The sequence below is a fragment of the Macaca thibetana genome, chromosome 5 (assembly GCF_024542745.1).
Source record: "Macaca thibetana thibetana isolate TM-01 chromosome 5, ASM2454274v1, whole genome shotgun sequence".
Taxonomy (NCBI): domain Eukaryota; kingdom Metazoa; phylum Chordata; class Mammalia; order Primates; family Cercopithecidae; genus Macaca; species Macaca thibetana.
Genome location: NC_065582.1, coordinates 182,985,188 through 183,004,188, shown reverse-complemented (window position 1 = coordinate 183,004,188; position 19,001 = coordinate 182,985,188). Strand labels below are relative to the sequence as shown.

At 45.0% G+C, this 19,001-nt stretch overlaps 1 protein-coding gene across 8 annotated transcripts in view; it reads left to right on the top strand.

Moving 5' to 3' along the window:
* Positions 1 to 521: 521 nt before the first annotated feature.
* The window catches only part of ADD1 (adducin 1), a 93,629-nt gene continuing 75,149 nt past the window's right edge, over positions 522 to 19,001 (top strand). For all 8 annotated transcript variants that reach the window (XM_050792275.1, XM_050792279.1, XM_050792274.1 and 5 more), the window contains exon 1: positions 522 to 747. The gene's annotated coding sequence lies outside the window, so the exon portion shown is untranslated. The remainder of the gene's footprint in view (positions 748 to 19,001) is intronic.

Here is a 19,001-nt window from a genome sequence, read left to right as displayed (position 1 = left end):
CGCCAAAGCCCTGCAGGCTCACTCCCTGGTTGTGCGGAGGTGCTGGTGCTCGCTCGTCCCCTCAGCACCCACAGGCCGGGCCCGGGTGCCAGGCAGTTGTCCTCTGTGGAGCCTTATCGGGGCCCACAGGCCCTACTGCCTCGACCCCACCCGGGCCCCAAAACTCGGCCTGGGGGCCGCACAAGGCGGGGCCACGCGGGGCAGGGCCCGTCTGCTGGGGGAGTGCGCGGGGTGGGCAGCGGGGGGCAGGGTTCCTGGACTCCGACAGCCCGTCCGGCCGAGGTCAATCACAATGAAACCGTGTCCAGCGGACTCGGCTGGGGCTGGCCGCAGCCGACCGAGCCATCGTGAAGCCATGACGTGGCGCCCAAAGCTGCTGGCCTAGTGCACTCCTTGCTGGTCCCCGGCCTCCGCAGGCCCAGGCGGGGTCGCCCCGAGGCGGGTCTGGCGGGTCCAATCGCCCCGCCCGCAGGGGACCCGCCCCTCATGGGCCCCGCCAATCGCAGGGCACGTTGCTCTGCAGTGCCGCGCGGCTCGGCCTATGGGGCTGCGCGTTGTTGGGTTGCAGCGCCGCAGGCCGCACCCAGCTCGGGAGGTGGGGGCGAGCGGAGGGGCTGAGGGGCGGAGAGGCCGGGCGGGCCGCGGCTGTGGGCCAGGGGACGGGGGCGGAGCCGGAGTCGGAGCCGACGGGCGGTGGCCGCAGTGGCACCCCGGAATCCCGCGTGCTGCCCACGATTCGCTTCTGAGGTGAGGTTCGCGAGCGGGAGCGGGGGCGGCGGGGGCCCGGTTCGGGCTGAGGAAGCGGCTGGGGCGCGGCGAACTGGGCCGCGGTTGCGGCGGGCGGGGACCGCGAGGCCTGCAGCGGCCCTGGCAGCGCGGGGGGCGGGGAGGCCGCTTCGCCGCCGAGGGCGTCTTGGAGGGGTCCCCGCGGGGGCCGTCGGCCTGGGCCGAGCCTGGGAGCGAGGGCGCCGCCGATCTGTCAGCGTGATAGGACCCCGGGGACGAGGCTTCTCCCTGGCCGGTCGTTCCTGGCCGGCTGGTGGGCTGCAGGGGTCGGGGCGGAGGAGGAGGACCCTGGCCGGAGGCTGGTCAGCATCCTGCTTGGGAGACCGGTTCCGCGGTCCGCAGCGCTGGTGGCTTCAAGGTTTGTGTACGGACGCCTGTTTGGGTACTGCCTGTCGGCTCTCGTATTTAAAAACGACGGCTTCTGCCAAAAGAGAAAAGCCGTATCTGCCGACGGAAGCTCCGGAGATAATCCTGGAACTTTATCAGCGATGGGGCTGTGGGTCACCTTTGCCCTCCTTCTCTTTTCTTTTTTCTTAATCTTTTATTTTCGTTTTTGGGAGATGTCAGAGGGCCTTTCCCTATTACAGTGACTTTTATCTTTGTTCTTGTAATGGCTCAAGATAGTTGGGAGGTAATTTGCATTCACTTTATGCATACCCACCTTGAAAAACATATTTTGGTTCGCCTGAAACTGTTGTTGGTTTGAGCATAATTTATGCCTAGAATCCAGAAAGCAGTGATCATATCTCCAAAGACCGAAAACATAGCTGATAGCTGTATGCATTACTAGTAAGTTATGATTTTTTGTGTGAAAAATTGAGATATTAAGGGGGATAGGAAATAGAATGCTGATAGGTAGACTGTGTCTATGAGTAGAGGAACCTACTGAAAACAAGCTTGGAGTAGATGGGTTGGAGTTCAGCAGGCACCAGAGAGAGGAGGGCATTTCAGGCAGAGGGTATGAATTGTATGAAAGTTGATTTGTAAACTTTGGAGTCTTGAATGGACAAGGGCCAGTGATGATAACTTTTTTTATGTTTGTTTGAGGCGGAGTCTTGCTCTGTTGCCAGGCTGGAGTGCAGAGGTGCGATCTCCGCTCACTGCAACCTCCGCCTCCCGGGTTCAAGAGATTCTTCTGTCTCAGCCTCCTGAGTATCTGGGACTACAGGTGCGCGCCACCACTCCCAGCTAGTTTTTGTATTTTTAGTAGAGACGGGGTTTCACCCTGTTGGTCAGGATGGTCTCAATCTCTTGACCTTGTGATCTCTCCGCCTCAGCCTCCCAAAGTGCTGGGATTCCAGGCGTGAGCCACCGCGCCTGGCCTACGTTAAAATTTTAATACACCCCTTTGATTTTGACATTGGGGAAAACTAGAATAGTAAAGTTGTCTTTTAAGGAAGTGGATGATTTTGGCATCAAAACTGCTTTTCAGAGTTTCGATGTGGTTTACAATGGTATGGACAAGCTGGTATGATTTGTTAGTTTACTACTTGTGATGTCTTTAGGTTTTAAAGTTTCGGATACTCACTGAGTGATGTGAGTCTAAACTCTAGCCAGTCCCCGAATTGTGAGATAGTTTTCCTTCTAAAATATACTTCCTACAAGCTGATCATTTTTTCCCCTTAATTTTTTTTTTTTTTTTTTTTTTTTTGAGATGGAGTCTCACTCTGTGGCCCAGGCTGGAGTGCAGTGGCGAGATCTCGGCTCACTGCAAGCTCCGCCTCCCGGGTTCATGCCATTCTCCTGCCTCAGCCTCCCGAGTAGCTGGGACTACAGGTGCCCGCCTCTTCGCCCGGCTAGTTTTTTGTATTTTTTAGTAGAGACGGGGTTTCACTGGGTTAGCCAGGATGGTCTCGATCTCCTGATCTCGTGATCCGCCCGTCTGGGCCTCCCAAAGTGCTGGGATTACAGGCTTGAGCCACCGCGCCCGGCCTTTTCCCCTTAATTCTTTTGATGTTATCTGATGTACTGAGAAGGTTTTGTTTGGTGTTCAGTTTTGTGTTACTGATTTTGCCATAAAAACTGTTTCTTTACATGATTATTAGTTTTTAGTTCTTTCTTATAGTCTTTGACTTGAATAAGAAAAGTAAATACTGAAATGCTTTTAAAGATAAAGTATTTATTTATTACTTGAAACTTAGATTGACTGCCCTTCCTTTCTTTCCTTCCATGTTTACCTCTTCACATATACACATATGTAGAGAGAAAATAATATAAACCCCTTTTCTCATCCAGTTTCAACAGTCAATCTTGCTTCATCATATCCCCGCAGTCCTAGATATCATTTAACCGTTAAATAGTTCAATATGTATATCTTAAAGACTTAAAAAAAAGGTAAACATGAGTACCATTATCACAGAAAATGAGTAATTCCTAAATACTTTCAAATATCCAGCCAGTGTTTAAATTTTCAGAATTGTCTCTCTTTTTTTTTTTTTTTTTTTTTTTAAACAATTTCAATCTGGATCCACATGCTATCCATACAGTGTGACTAGTTTTATGGTAGTTTCCCCCTCCATATTTAGTTTTCTCCTGTAATTTATTTGTTGATGAAACCTGGTAGTTTGTCATGTGGAGTTATGCACAATCTCGATTTTACTCTGTGGCGTAGTTTAACAATACAGAATTTACTGAAAACTGGTCGTTAGGTCTAAAGGTGTGATCAAATTCAGCTTTATTTTTGTCAAGAAAACTTCATAGGTAAGTAGGCAGAAATGATTAGTAGTCTTTGTTTGCAGCCTTTGATTGTCAGTGCCTACAGTCATTTCAGTAAGCACTGAAATTGTTGATATTTGAATTCTCTAACTTCTTTTATTAAATAGAATATTTTTTTTTTTTTTTTTTTTTTTTGAGACGGAGTCTTACTCTGTCGCCCAGGCTGGAGTGCAGTGGCCGGATCTCAGCTCACTGCAAGCTCGCCTCCCGGGTTTACGCCATTCTCCTGCCTCAGCCTCCCGCCTCAGCCTCCCGAGTAGCTGGGACTACAGGCGCCCACCACCTCGCCCGGCTAGTTTTTTTTTTTGTATTTTTTAGTAGAGACGGGGTTTCACTGTGTTAGCCAGGATGGTCTCGATCTCCTGACCTCGTGATCCGCCCGTCTTGGCCTCCCAAAGTGCTGGGATTACAGGCTTGAGCCACCGCGCCTGGCTTAAATAGAATATTTTTATAAAGAGAATTTTTCATGCCTCCACTATTTGGTTATCTTGAAGTACTGTATACCTTTTATAGAAAAGGGAGGATAAATTCTTAATTCTTCTGCATTATTTACTAGATTTCACATAATGAATTGGTTCGCTAACATCCTTCAAAAGTAGCCAGTGAAGCTGGGCATGCTAGGGTGGGCCTGTAATCTTAGCTGCTCCTGAGGCTAAGATGGTACGAACCTGTGAGCCTGGGAGGTCGAGGCTGCAGTGAACCATGATCACTTCACTGCACTACTCTGTCTCTTAAAAAAAAAAAAAAAAAATAAGGGACTGAGCTCGGAGGCTCAGGTCTGTAATTCCAGCACTTTAGGAGGCCGAGGAGGGCAGATCACGAGGTCAGGAGATCAAGACCATCCTGGCTAACATGGTGAAACCCCATCTCTACTAAAAATACAAAAAATTAGCTGGGCATGGTGGTGCGTGCCTGTAGTCCCAACTACTAGGGAGGCTGAGGCAAGAGAATCGCTTGAACCCAGGAGGCGGAGGTTGCAGTGCCATTGCACTCCAGCCTGGGCAACAAGAGTGAAACTCCATCTCAAAAAAAAAAAAAAAGTAAGACTAGGATTCTACTCAGCCTTCTCAATTGTATATGCCTGTATCTACTTTTCTTCTAAGCCAAACATTTTGGTTCTACTTGCTCACTGTTTGAACCCACACATTTCAGTCTCAGAACAAGATGAACATGTGAACCCCAAAAATTTGAGACAGGTCTCAGTTAATTTAGAAAGTTTATTTTGCCAAGGTTGAGAATGTGTGCCTGTGACACAGCCTGCAGAAGTCCTGATGACATGTGCCCAAGGTGGTCGGGCACAGCTTGGTTTTATACATTTTAAGGAGACATGAGACATCAGTCAATATATGCAAGAAGTACATTGGTTCAGTCCAGAAAGGCGGGGACAACTTGAAGCAGGGAGGGAGCTTCCAGGTCACCAGTAGGTGAGAGACAAATGGTTGCATTCTTTTGCGTTTCTGATAAGCCTTTCCAAAGGAGGCAACCAGATACGCATCTTTCTCAGTGAGCAGAGGGATGACTTTGAACAGAGTGGGAGGCAAGACTGGGTGCCATGGCTCATTCCTGTATTCCCAGCACTTTGGGAGGCCATGGCAGGTGGATCACTTGAGATCAGGAGCTCGAGACCAGCCTGGCCAGCATGGTGAAACCCTGTCTCTACTAAAAATACGAAAATTAGCCAGGCCTGGTGCTGGGTGCCTGTAATCCCAGCTACTCAAGAGGCTGAGGCGGGAGAATCGCTCGAACCCAGGAGGTGGAGGTTGCAGTGCGTTGAGATCATGCCATTGCACTCCAGCCTGGGACAGAGTGAGACTCCGGCCCAAAAAAAAAGGAATGTTAACATAGCATAATATTAAACTTTAACAGAGTTGTTTAATTGTTAATGCTTATTCTGGCCTTTGTACGTTGAGGAACCTTGAGTTTAAAGGAATGAAGGGAAGCACATTTAATACAGCTTGCCTTTTGAGCTTAATTTTTCTAGAAGTACCTTTTTAAACAGTTGTTATAACTAGTGTGTAACTGTTTTTGGTAACTGTTATAACTGTTTTTGGTAACTGTTAGCTTAAGTGTGTTGAGTATATATTTAATTAATTAATTTTTTTTTTGGTTTGAGACAGACTCTTGCTCTGTCACCCAGACTGGAATATAGTGATGTGATCAGTTTGCCGCAGCCTTGAACTCCTGGGCTTAAACCATTCTCCCACCTCTGACTCAGAAGTAGCTAGGACTGTACAGGTTCATGCCAACAGTCTTGGCTGTTTTTTGTTTTTTTTGAGATAGGGTCTTGCTGTGTTGCTCAGGCTGATGTTGAATTCCTGGCCTCAAGTAATCCTCCTGCCTCAGCCTCTGAATATGCTAGGATAACAGGCATGAGCCACTGCACTTGGCCTTTTTCCAGGGTTTTTTTTTTTTTTTTGAGATGGAGTCTCGCTCTGTCGCCCAGGCTGGAGTGCAGTGGCCGGATCTTAGCGCACTGCAAGCTCCGCCTCCCGGGTTTATGCCATTCTCCTGCCTCAGCCTCCCGAGTAGCTGGGACTACAGTGGCTGGGACTACAGACACCCACCACCTCGCCCAGCTAGTTTTTTGTATTTTTTAGTAGAGACGAGGTTTCAACGTGTTAGCCAGAATGGTCTCGATCTCCTGACCTCATGATCTGCCCGTCTTGGCCTCCCAAAGTGTTGGGATTACAGGCTTGAGCCACCGCGCCCAGCCTTCAGGTTTTTACTGTTTAAGCAGTGCTCCAATTAATATTACATCTCCGTATTGAGCATTTATGAGGGACATCTATAAATACATTCTCTGAAGTGAAATTGCTATGTCGAAGGATAATTGCACTTTTCATTTGCATAGACATTTCCAAATTACCCTCCTGGCCCCAATTAATATTCTTACATTTCCATCTTTGGGCACCTATGAAGTATATCTATAGATACATTCTCAGAAGTGAGATTGCCGTGTCAAAGAGTAATTGCACTTTTACTTTCCGTAGATGTTTCCAGATTATCCTCCTAAGAAGTTACATGAGTTTATACTCCTACCAACTGCGTATTTTCTCCACATAATGAAGTATGGACACTAAAGTGACAATAGTACCTATTTTACATGGTTATTGTGAGGATTAAATGAAGTAAATGCCAAAAGGTGCCTACTAACCTGTCAGCAAATGACTTATTAATATAATTATTATTTTTTTCTGAACTTTATTACCAGCAATATTATAACCCTAGACAGTACTTCATGAGGTTGGGAAAGAGGGTTCATACAATTGATCCGAGCAATATATGCCTCCAAAATATTGTTATCTGTGTTAGAACAAATGAGCTCTGCGTCTAGGCCTTGGGGCCGGGGAGTCTGGCATCTGGGGCTGATGTTAGGGGACAGAGCCCACAGGTACATCTCAGATTTTGCTGGAAAGGGCATCCCTCAGGAATGGGGCACAGTAGATGTAACTACATGTGTGCCTCTACAGCCTGGAATGGCAGCTTCGGCTGTTTGCATGGGGAGGAGAAAGTCATCATTTGGGAGGGACCTTTAGAATACCCCATCCCAAACACTTATCTCCTTCTCTTACTCTGAAGGGCTTAATTTAAATTTGCTTTGTGAATTAACTTATTGAGAATGATTTAGGGAGTTCGTTACCTAACAAATGTTTTCCCTTATCTGCACACTGTTGCTTGAAATTTGTTTCGCCGGGCGCGGTGGCTCAAGCCTGTAATCCCAGCACTTTGGGAGGCCGAGACGGGCGGATCACGAGGTCAGGAGATCGAGACCATCCTGGCTAACACGGTGAAACCCCGTCTCTACTAAAAAATACAAAAAACTAGCTGGGCGCGGTGGCGGGCGCCTGTAGTCCCAACTACTCGGGAGGCTGAGGCAGGAGAATGGCGTGAACCCGGGAGGCAGAGCTTGCAGTGAGCTGAGATCCGGCCACTGCACTCCAGCCTGGGCGGCAGAGCGAGACTCCGTCTCAAAAAAAAAAAAAAAAAAAAAAAAAGAAATTTGTTTCAAGGAGACAGAGCCATTAACACATTAGGCAGAGTGGTGTTATGAAAGGAGCACTGGCTCTTCACTATGGGTTTACTATGGTTTGCTGAGGGTAGTCGAGTGGGTGCGAAAGTCACTTAGCTGCCCCAAGCCTCCTTTGAGAATACAAAGCCCAATGAAAACATATGTCCATACAAAAGCTTGTGTGTGAATGTTTAGAGCAGCATTATGTTTAATAGACAAAAAGTGAAACACCCCAGATGTCCATCAGCTGATGAGTGGATCAACAAAATGTGGTCTGTTCATATGATGGAATAGTATTTGGCAATAAAAAGGATTAAAGCACTCATACTTGGTACAACATGGATGAACTCTGAAAACATGCTAACTGAAATAAGCCAGATACAAGAGACCACATGCTTTATGATTTTACTTATGTGAAATGTCTCTAATAGGCAAATCTTTTTTTTTTTTTTTTTTTTGAGAAGGAGTCTCGCTCTGTGGCCCAGGCTGGAGTGCAGTGGCCAGATCTCAGCTCACTGCAAGCTCTGCCTCCTGGGTTCACGCCATTCTCCTGCCTCAGCCTCCCGAGTAGCTGGGACTACAGGCGCCCGCCACCTCGCCCGGCTAGTTTTTTGTATTTTTTAGTAGAGACGGGGTTTCACCGTGTCAGCCAGGATGGTCTCGATCTCCTGACCTCGTGATCCGCCTGTCTCGGCCTCCCAAAGTGCTGGGATTACAGGCTTGAGCCACCGCGCCCGGCCTAATAGGCAAATCTTTTTGTTTTTTTTTTTTTTTTTGTGAGACTGAATCTCATTCTGTTGCCCAGGCTGGAGTGCAGTGGTGCAGATTGGCTCACAGCAACCTCCACCTCCCAAATTCAAGCAATTCTCCTGCCTCAGCCTCTCGAGTAGCTGGGAACAGGTGTGTGCCACCATGCCCAACTGATTTTTATATTTTTAGTAGAGATGGGGTTTCACCACATTGCCCAGGCTGGTCTTGAACTCCTGACCTGAAGTGACCCACCTGCCTCGGCCTCCCAAAGTGCTGGGATTACAAATGTGAACCACTGTACCTGACCCCCAGTAGGCAAACCTATGCAGGCAGAAAGTAGATTGGGGGTTGACTGGGGCTCCAACTGGGGAAAGTGGAGTGGGAATGAGGAATGACTGCTAATGTGTATGGGGTTTCTTTTTGGGTGTTGAAAATGTTATAAAGTTAGATTGTGATGATTACACAACTCTGAATACACTAAAAACTGCTGAACTTCATTTAGAAGCAGAGCCTTGCTCTGTTGTTCAGGTTGGGGAACAGTGGTATAATCATAGCTGACTGTAACCTGGAACTCCTGGGCTCGAGTAATCTTCGCCACCTCAGCCTCCGGAATAGCTGGGACTACTGGTGCATACTACCACAGCTGGGTGATTTTTAAAAATGTTGCCACTCAAAATGTGTGGCTCTGGATCAAAATGGTGAAATTCTCTGAACTAATTTTTCTCATCTGTAGAAATAAGAGTAATAATAGTAACAGTCATATCTAACTGGAGGTGTGAGGCTGTGGTAAGCAAACTTACAGTGCTTACAATATGTGAGGATTCTGTCAGTGTGCTTTCTTTCCTTCTTTTCCAGAACATACAGGATGGAGGATCAGGCTTTAAGAGGGAAAGACACAGAAGATGCAATAGAGAGCCCTGTAGCTCTTTTTTTTTTTTTTTTTTTTTTTTTTGTCTCTCTTTCCCTCTCTCTCAAAATAAAGCCTATGTAGAGGTATTTTTTTGTCTGATACAGCTGAGTATGTTTGCAGTTTAGTAGGGACTTTGTGGTTAAACCATGCTTTCTAAGATTTTCTTAAGAGGCCAACCTTGTTGCCAGATGATACCATTAATCAAGTGATTGTCGAATAGGGCTTCAGGCAGGAAGCAAGGTTAGGAATGGTCTTTAGTCTCATAGATTGAACTCCCTTTTCGTTTGAGTGTCTGTCTACTTCAGTAGGAAGGGATGTGATGTTGATTGACCAGTCTTTAGGGGAAATAGATGACCCCCACCATCCAGATACTCATTTTTTGTTCTTTTCTTTCTTCTTATTTTATTTTATTTTATTTTTTTTTGAGAGAGAGTCTCACTTTTTCGCCCAGGCTGGAGTACAGTGGCACGATCTTGACTCACTGCACCTCTGCCTCCCGGGTTCAAGTGATTCTTGTGCCCCAGCCTCCTGGGTACCTGGGACTGCGGGTGCACACACCACACCTGGCTGATTTTTGTAGAGTGGGGTTTCGCAGATACTCCATTTCAGTTTTTTTCTGAGCATCGTCTCCAGGGACTGAAGCACACATGCTTTGACAACAGAATCACCAGCAATGTCGCTGACCTAGGGTGTCTGCAGCATTCAGTGTCTTCTGTTTTCTGTACTAGGTGTTTGATTGTTTTGTAAAGCAGGAAGTTTTTATTTTATTTTTTTGGAGACAGAGTCTTGCTCTGTCACCCAGGCTGAAGTGCAGTGGTGCGATCTTGGCTCTCACTCCAGCCTTGATCTCGTGGGCCCAAGCAGTCCTCCCACCCAGCTTCCTGAGCAGCTGGGCCTACAGACCCACTCCACCACACCCAGCTAACTAAAAGAAAATTTTTATGTAGAGACGAGGCCTTGCTATGTTGCCCAGGCAGGCCTGAAGGTGCTTTTAAACTCAGATAACCAGGACATTTGTAGCTGTGGAAATAGCTGTAATCTAACCATCAGAGTTGTTTTAAGAATACAAATTACATATAGTGTTTAAAGCATAATGAATGTACAGGTTGCTAGATTGGGGTTTACTCTGTTCTTTTTGTAACTTTTTAGAAGTTGGTCACCTTTTTTTTTTTTTTTTTTTTTTGAGACAGGTTCTCACTGTGTTGCCCAGGCTGGAGTGCAGTGGCACGATCTTGACTCCCGGAAACCTCTGTCTCCCGGTTTCAAGCAATTCTCCCACCTCAGCCTCCCCAGTACCTGGGATTATAGGAGCCCATCACACCCAGCTAATTTTTGTAATTTTAATAGAGATAGGGTTTCATGATGATGGCCAGGCTGGACTCAAACACCTGACCTCAGGTGATCTGCCCACCTTAGCCTCCCAAAGTGCTGGGATTATAGGTGTGAGCCACCGGCATCTTTTTCTAATATAAGTGTTTAAGGCTATATGGCTCTCTAGAAGCATCTCTTTAGTGAAGCCAATAGTTTCCAACTGTAATATTTTTATTACTAAATAATGTATGTTTAAATTTTCATTATGATTTCTTGTTTGACCCATAAATTATTTTAAAATGTACCTTTAGGCCGGGCGCGGTGGCTCAAGCCTGTAATCCCAGCACTTTGGGAGGCCGAGACGGGTGGATCACGAGGTCAGGAGATCGAGACCATCCTGGCGAACACCGTGAAACCCCGTCTCTACTAAAAAATACAAAAAAAAAACTAGCCGGGCGAGGTGGCGGGCGCCTGTAGTCCCAGCTACTCGGGAGGCTGAGGCAGGAGAATGGCGTAAACCTGGGAGGCGGAGCTTGCAGTGAGCTGAGATCCGGCCACTGCACTCCAGCCCGGGCTACAGAGCGAGACTCCGCCTCAAAAAAAAAAAATAAAATAAAATAAAATGTACCTTTAAATTTCAAAATATATGGTTTTAAGAAACTCTTCTGTTATTATGTTGTGTTTTTTTCTTTGAGACTGAGTTTTGCTCTTGTCGCCCAGACTGGAGTGCAGTGGTGCAATCTTGGCTCACCGCAACCTTCGCCTCCCAGGTTCAAGCGATTCTCCTGCCTTAGCCTCCCAAGTAGCTGGGATTACAGGTGCCCGCCACCACACCTGGCTAGTTTTTGTATTTTTTGTAGAGACGGGGTTTCACCACGTTGGCCAGGGCGGTCTCGAACTCCTGACCTCAGCCTCCCAGAGTGCTGGGATTACAGGCGTGAGGCACCGCGCCTGGCCGTTACTATGTTTTAATTGCATTGCACCCAGAGAAATGGCTTGTGTGCTGCTGATTCCCTGGAATTTGTTGTGATTTTCTTTATTGCCAGATATGACATGAATGTTTATAAACATTCCTTGTATTCTAAAGAATATGGGCTGGGTACAGTGGCTCACGCCTGTAATCCCAGCACTTTGGGAGGCCGAGGTGGGTGGATCACCTGAGATCAGGAGTTCGAGACCAGCTTGGCCAACATGGTGAAACCCCATCTGTACTAAAAATACAAAAAAATTAGCCTGGCGTGATGGCACACACATATAATACCAGCTACTAGGGAGGCTGAGGCAGGAGCATTGCTTGAACCCAGGAGGCGGAGGCTGCAGTGAGCCAAGATCATGCCACTGCTTTCCAGCCTGGGCGACAGAAGACTCCATCTTAAAAAAACAAGCAAGCAAGCAAGAAACAACATGTATTTAATTTGTGTGAGAAAGCAGGGAGGTGCAAAGTTCTATATATCTCTAATGATGTAACTTGTTACTTGCATCGCTCATATTTCTTATTTACTGTTACTGATTTAAGCAATGTGGTGGATTATTATGGTAATCTCATTATGGTAGATTTGTCAATTTCTCTGTGAGTGCTAGCAATTTTTGGTTCATATATGTTGACAGTATTTTATTAGGTGTGTATAACCTTATACTTTTCATCTTCCTGTTGAATTGTACTTAGGTTTGTGGCCTTTTCCATTCTGAATAAATGCTTTTATTTTCTTGGTCTTCATTGTCTGATATTAATATAGTTACTCCAGCTTTGTTTTGTTGGTGTTTGCCTGGTGTTTGTATTTTTGTCCATTTATTTTCAGACTGTGTTCTGTTTCATGGGTATATTAGTTTTTTTATGGCTCCTGTAACAAGTTACCACATACGTGGTGCTTTAAAACAACAGAAATTATTCTCTCATAGTTCTGGAGGCCAGAAGTTTGAAAACAATATCACTGGACCAAAATCAAGGTGTCGCTAGGACTGTGCGTTCTTCCTTTGGAGGTGGTATGGGAGAATCTGTTCCTCGCCTGTTCCAGCTTCTCATGGCTGCCACATTCCTTGGCTGTGGCTGCATCACTCCAATCTTTGTGACCTGGGTCAGACTGCTTTCTTGTCTTCTGTGTGGTTAAATGTCCCCCACCTCAATTTTATAAGGATACTGGTGATTACATTCAGGGCCCACCCAGGTAATCCAGGATAGTCTCAAAATCCCAAAATACTTACTTTATATGGCAAAGACTACAGATATAATTAATATTTATAGGTTCTAGGCATTATTTGGACCTGTTAACTTGGGGACCGTTACTCAGCTTACTAAAAGAGTGTCTCTTATAAGTTACCTATAATTTCTGTCTTTTAACTGGCATAATTTAGTACATTTATATTATCATGATTCTGATAAATTTGTACTTTCTTTATTATCTTAGGTTTTGTGTTCTGTTTCTTTTTTTTCTCTCCATGCTTGCCTTTTTAAACAACTAGGAGTTGTTTGTTTTTTTTTTATATTCTTCCATCTTTTGGTTTGGAAATGACATACTCTTAATATTCTTTTTTTTTTTTTTTTTCTTTTTTTGAGACAGAGTCTTGCTCTGTCACCCAGGCTGGAGTGCAGTGGCCGGATCTCAGCTCACTGCAAGCTCCGCCTCCCGGGTTCACGCCATTCTCCTGCCTCAGCCTCCCGAGTAGCTGGGACCACAGGCGCCCGCCACCTCGCCTGGTTAGTTTTTTTGTATTTTTTTAGTAGAGACGGGGTTTCACCGCGTTAGCCAGGATGGTCTCGATTTCCTGACCCCGTGATCCGCCCATCTCGGCCTCCCAAAGTGCTGGGATTACAGGCTTGAGCCACCGCGCCCGGCCTGACATACTTTTAATATTCTTTTAGTGATTGCCCTTGAAATTTTGCTATGCATAGTTAATGAAGTCTAAAACTAATATTCTGTCGCTCTCCTAGATACAGCAAAGGCGTGAAAGTTCTTTAATTCCAATTACTCAACTCTTAAGTTACATGCTGCATGCTGCTGCTGTTCAGTGTTTTAGTCCAGACTTTTTTTTTTTGAGAGGGAGTGTTGTTTTGTTGCCCAGGCTGGAGTGCAGTGGCCTGATCTTGGCTCACTGCAAGCTCCGCCTCCCGGGTTCACGCCATTCTCCTGCCTCAGCCTCCCAAGTAGCTGGGACTACAGGCGCCCACCACCACACCGGCTAATTTTTTGTATTTTTAGTAGAGATGGGGTTTCACTGTGTTAGCCAGGATGGTCTCAATCTCCTGACCTCGTGATCCACCCGCCTTGGCCTCCCAATTTTTTTTTTTTTTTTAAAGACACAGTCTTCCTGTGACACGCAGGCTGGAGGGCACAAGTTTTTTTCTTCTTTTTTTTGAGACAGGTTCTCACTCTTTCACCCAGGCCTCAGTGCAGTGATGCAATCACAGCTCACTGCAGCCTTGACCTCCTAGACTCTAGTCATCCTCCCACCTCAGCCCTCAAGTAGCTAGGACTACAGGCACATGCCACCATGCCCAGCTAATTTTTGTATATTTTTTTTGAAACCGGGTTTTGCTGTGTTGCTTAGGCTAGTCTCAAAGTCCGGGACTCAAGTGATCTGTCTGCCTCAGTCTCCCAGAGTGTTAGGATTACAAGCGTGAGCCACCATTGGGCATGGTGGTGCATGGCTGTAATCCTAGCTACTTGGAAATTATTTCACACAAGTTCTTTAAAAAAAAAAAAAAAAAAAAAAGAGAGACGGATCTCACTATTATGTTGCCCAGGCTGGTCTTGAATTCCTGGGCTCAAGTATCCTCCCACCTCAGCCTTCCAAAGTGCTAGGATTACAGGCATGAGCCACCACTCCCAACCTTCACCTAAGTTCTTGAAAGATAATTTTACTTGATATAGAAATCCAGATTGACAGTTTTTTCTTTCCAGCATTTTGGAGTTATCCTACTGTTCTCTACTTTTGTTGTTTCTGTTGGCAAGTTTGGCAGTAGTCAGTTTGTTATTCCCTTGTAGGTGATCTGTCTTTTTTCCTTCTGGCTTCTGTTAGAAGTTTCTTTTCTTTATTTTGGCCTTGGCTATTCTGCATATTCATTACAATGTGTGTAAGGTATGAATTTATCTTTATTTATTTTGCTTGGTTTTTGTAGGTTCATGTCTTTCAGCTCTGGGAAGTTGTCAGACATTTTCTCTTGGAATATTTACCCTTCCCTATTTATTATTTCTGCATGTAACTCAAGTAAATGGTTTCTAGACTGTTTTTTTTTCTTTTTTTTCCCTGAGATGGAGTCTTACTCTATTGCCCAGGCTGGAGTGCTCTGGCGTGAACTCCACTCACTACAATCTCCACCTCCTGGGTTCAAGTGATTTTCCCATCTCAGACTCCCAAGTCGCTGGGACTATAGGTGTGCACCACCACATCTGGCTAATTTTTGTATTTTTAATAAAGACGGGGTTTCACTATGTCAGCCAGTCTGGTCTCAAACTCCTGACCTCAGGTGATCCGCCCACCTCAGCCTCCCAAAGTGCTGGAATTACAGGTTTGAGCCATCACACCCAGCCAACTTTCTTATTCCGTTGTTTTTTATATTTTATTTTTTTTGAGATGGAGTCTTGCTTTGTTGCCTAGGCTGGAGTGCAGTGGTGGGATCTCAGGCCACTGCAGCCTTCACCTCCCGGGTTCAAGCAGTTCTCCTGCCTCAGTCTCCCGAGTAGCTGGGACTACAGATACGTGCTACCAGGCCCGGCTAATTTTTAGTATTTTTAGTAGAGACGGGGTTTCACCGTGTTAGCCAGGATGGTCTCGAACTCCTGACCTCGTGATCCACCTGTCTCGGCCTCCCAAAGTGCTGGGATTACAGGCGTGAGCCACTGCGCCCGGCCCTTATTCTGTTATTTATATCTCTTCTTTCATATTTTGCATCTCTTTTTCTCCTTGTACTGGTTTCTGGGTAATTTTTTCTTTTTTTCTTTCTTTTTTATTTTTTGAGATGGAGTCTTGCTCTGTCGCCCAGGCTGGAGTGCAGTGACTTGATCTTGGGTCACTGCAAGCTCCACCTCCCGGGTTCACGCCATTTTCCTGTCTCAGCCTCCTGGGCAGCTGGGCCTACAGGCACCCGCCACCATGCCCGGCTAGTTTTTTTGTATTTTTAGTGGAGACGGGATTTCACGGTGTCAACCAGGATGGTCTCGATCTCCTGACCTCGTGGTCCGCCTGCCTCAGCCTCCCAAAGTGCTGGGATTACAGGCGTGAGCCACCACACCCAGTCAGGGTAATTTTTTCAAAGCTATGTTTTAGTTCACAGATTCCTCTATGTCTAAGCTGTTATTCATTTTTTGACCTGAAAATTCAATTTAAAGTTTTTTTTTTTATTTTAAAAGTTAGCAGGCATAGTGGTGCTCCTGTAGTCTGAGTCTCAGCTACTCAAGAGGCTGAAGCTAGAGGATTACTTGAGCCCCGGAGTTTGAGACCAATGTGGGCAAATCGAAACCCCGTCTCTACATAAAATACAAAAATTAGCTGGGCATGATGGGGCGCACTTGTGGTCCCAGCTACTCAGGAGGCTGAGGTGGGAGGATCGCTTGAGCCCAGGAGGCAGAGGTTGCAGTGAGCTGAGATTGTACCACTGCACTCCAACCTGGGCGATGCAGCAAGACCCTGTCTCACAAAGAAAATCTGAGTGGCAGGGATTTTTAAGTATTTGTGTGTGTTGAGGTCTCCAAATGGAAATAGTGATTGGGAACTAGTTTAAAACATACAAAAGGTGTATTCAGTGTGAGGTTGGTTCCAAAGTGCACGGTTTGACAGCCCAGGGAGCGAGTGAGGTGTGTTGTTGGTATTTTCCATGATACAGGGGAACTGACTTCAGTGTGGCCAGCATACAAGACTTTGGTAAAATCATTACTTGGTTCTGGAACTCGATTTTAGCGTCTGTGAAATGACTGGGTGACTTCTAAAGTTCCTTCTGGGGCAGAAAATACATGCTTCTAAGGTTCTGTCTCATTGTTTTTTTTTTTTATTATAATATAATAATTTAATAAGCATTTATTTAAGATCTGTGTTCAGAGCATTATGTTAGGAATATTGGAAGTAAAGCATTGTAATCGCTCTTGCCTTCAGTAAGCTTGCAGTCTGGCAGTTGGATTAAAAAAATGACCATACGCAGCAGTGATACAGCCTCTAAGGGGGAACTCTACTATGTGGTAGAGATATGTGTCCCCCTGCAAATACCAGGAAAGACCGTTAATTATTGTCCATTACAGAATGATGTTCTGGTGTCTTTTTTTTTTTTTTTGAGACGGAGTCTCGCTTTGTCTCCCAGGCTGGAGTGCAGTGGCGTGATCTCGGCTCACTGCAAGCTCCGCCTCCCGGGTTCATGCCATTCTCCCGCCTCAGCCTCCCGAGTAGCTGAGACTACAGGCGCCCCCCACCACGCCCGGCTAGTTTTTTTTGTATTTTTAGTAGAGACGGGGTTTCACCGTGTTAGCCAGGATAGTCTCGATCTCCTGACCTCGTGATCCACCCGCCTCGGCCTCCCAAAGTGCTGGGATTACAGGCTTGAGCCACCGCGCCCGGCCTGGTGTCCTTTTTAGAGAGATTCAGTCAGTCTTTAAAGATAATGCTGTTGCTGCTACTGCTAATAATAATAGTGATAGCTACCACTTACTGAGTGTTTACTATGTACCTTGTACTAAACACTTGACATAAGTTAACTCATTTAATCTTAAACCAAGGAAGTAGATAATGATTCTCATTTTACAGATGAAGAAACTGAAATAGAGAGAGATGAAGAAATGTGCCTAAGGTTACATAGTTTAGTGAACTGGGATCAGAACCTGGGTTGTCTGGCCTTAGAGTTATAAACTATAGATAGGAATTGAGCACATTTATTAATCAGCATTGCGAGGCTAATGGAATTTTGATAAAGACCCAAACCAGGTTCTTTTCTGCACCAGCGATACTAGACATACTGTGGAAATATAAACAGGATAGGGTGCATTAAAGTTCACTCACATTTGTTCAGTTAGACAGATGGTTGATTTATCTTTAGTTGCTTCACTCAGAGTCATTTTCAAAACCACACCCAAGGCCAGGCAGTGGCTCATGCCTGTATTCCTAGCAGTTTGAGAAGCTGAGGTCAGAGGATCACTTGAAGCCAGGAGTTTGAGACCAACTTGTCCATGTAGTGAGACCACGGCTCAACAAACAATGAATAATAAACATATTTACTATCATGGGAGATCTGTGTGCCAGACATTGTGCTAGGCATTTTATATTTATTAGTTCTAATTGCCCCAACAACCTGGGAATGTATGACCGAGTGTATTTTATTACAAATGTGGAAACTGACGTACAGAAGACAATAAGCCTATGAAGTGATAGTAGGGCGTTGCTGGTACAGAGTTGAAACCTGCCTCTTTGGACCCTGCGCCTCTTTGTCTGTGGGGAGAAGGGATTGTTGATGATGTGATAGCTAGAAAACATATCATTCATCAAAATAAATCCCAGGTGGATTAAAAATAAATGTTTAAAATTATAGAGGCACTGTGGAGACAAAGCAAAATAAAATGTTTATCAGAGATGACGCCTTAACATTTTCTTGGAACATTTTATTAGATGTGTGCTTGGGAAGGAATAATAACTTTCTTTTTAAAAGCAGAAGAAATCACAAAGGAAAAGGTTTGTTAACCTAAATATGCAAAATGTTAAAATATTTTCTTATTGAAAAATAAAATTATAGAAGATAATAGTCTGAGAATGACAAATATGATAAAAGGGTCAATACCTGTACCATTTTTTTTTTTCAGATGTGTGTGTAGAAATAAATACATGAAGATCTCAACAGATATGTGGACAAAGGAAATAATAGACTATGGGAAATTTTAAATGTAAATAAGCATATAAAAAAATTCATGCTCAAATACTCAGAGAAATGTCAAATAAAGTAGACATTTCTATACTCCAGCCTCGGCAACATTGAGACCCTGTCTGAAAAAAGCCAAAACAAAGCAGACATTTCCCATCTACCAAAACAGAGAAATTTTAGTGATAGCCTCTGCTTCCTTTTCAGAGTATGTAAGCCAAAAAGGAAGTGAAACTTTTTATTTAATCCTCGCCCATTTTGGAGGTTTTCTTTACTGTGAGTTTTCCTTTCCAGTGTCAGGCTTACCCTTCACGCAGTTACCACTTTAGACACATTGTTTACCACCATTTCATTCAGCAGCTGCGTTATTCGTAAGATCACTTTATGATGACATACTTTTCCATCTTACTGTTTTATAATTATTAAACTATTCCCCTGGTATTGTTCCTTTGTGTTTTTTTTTTTTTCAGGAGAAACATTCTCAGGTTAGTACTGTTAATCCCTCCTTACGTGTTTAATTAGATTATAGAGTGTTGGTTTTTTCCTTCCTTATAAAATCTTACGTAGAGTTTTCTATACTGATGTGTCCAGTCAACCTGTGCTTCCTGAGTTAGCTGAGTCTTCCTGCAGTCTTTATGGGGTTTCACTATAGTACCAGGCTCACTTAGTTACAACTTCCCTGAGGTCTA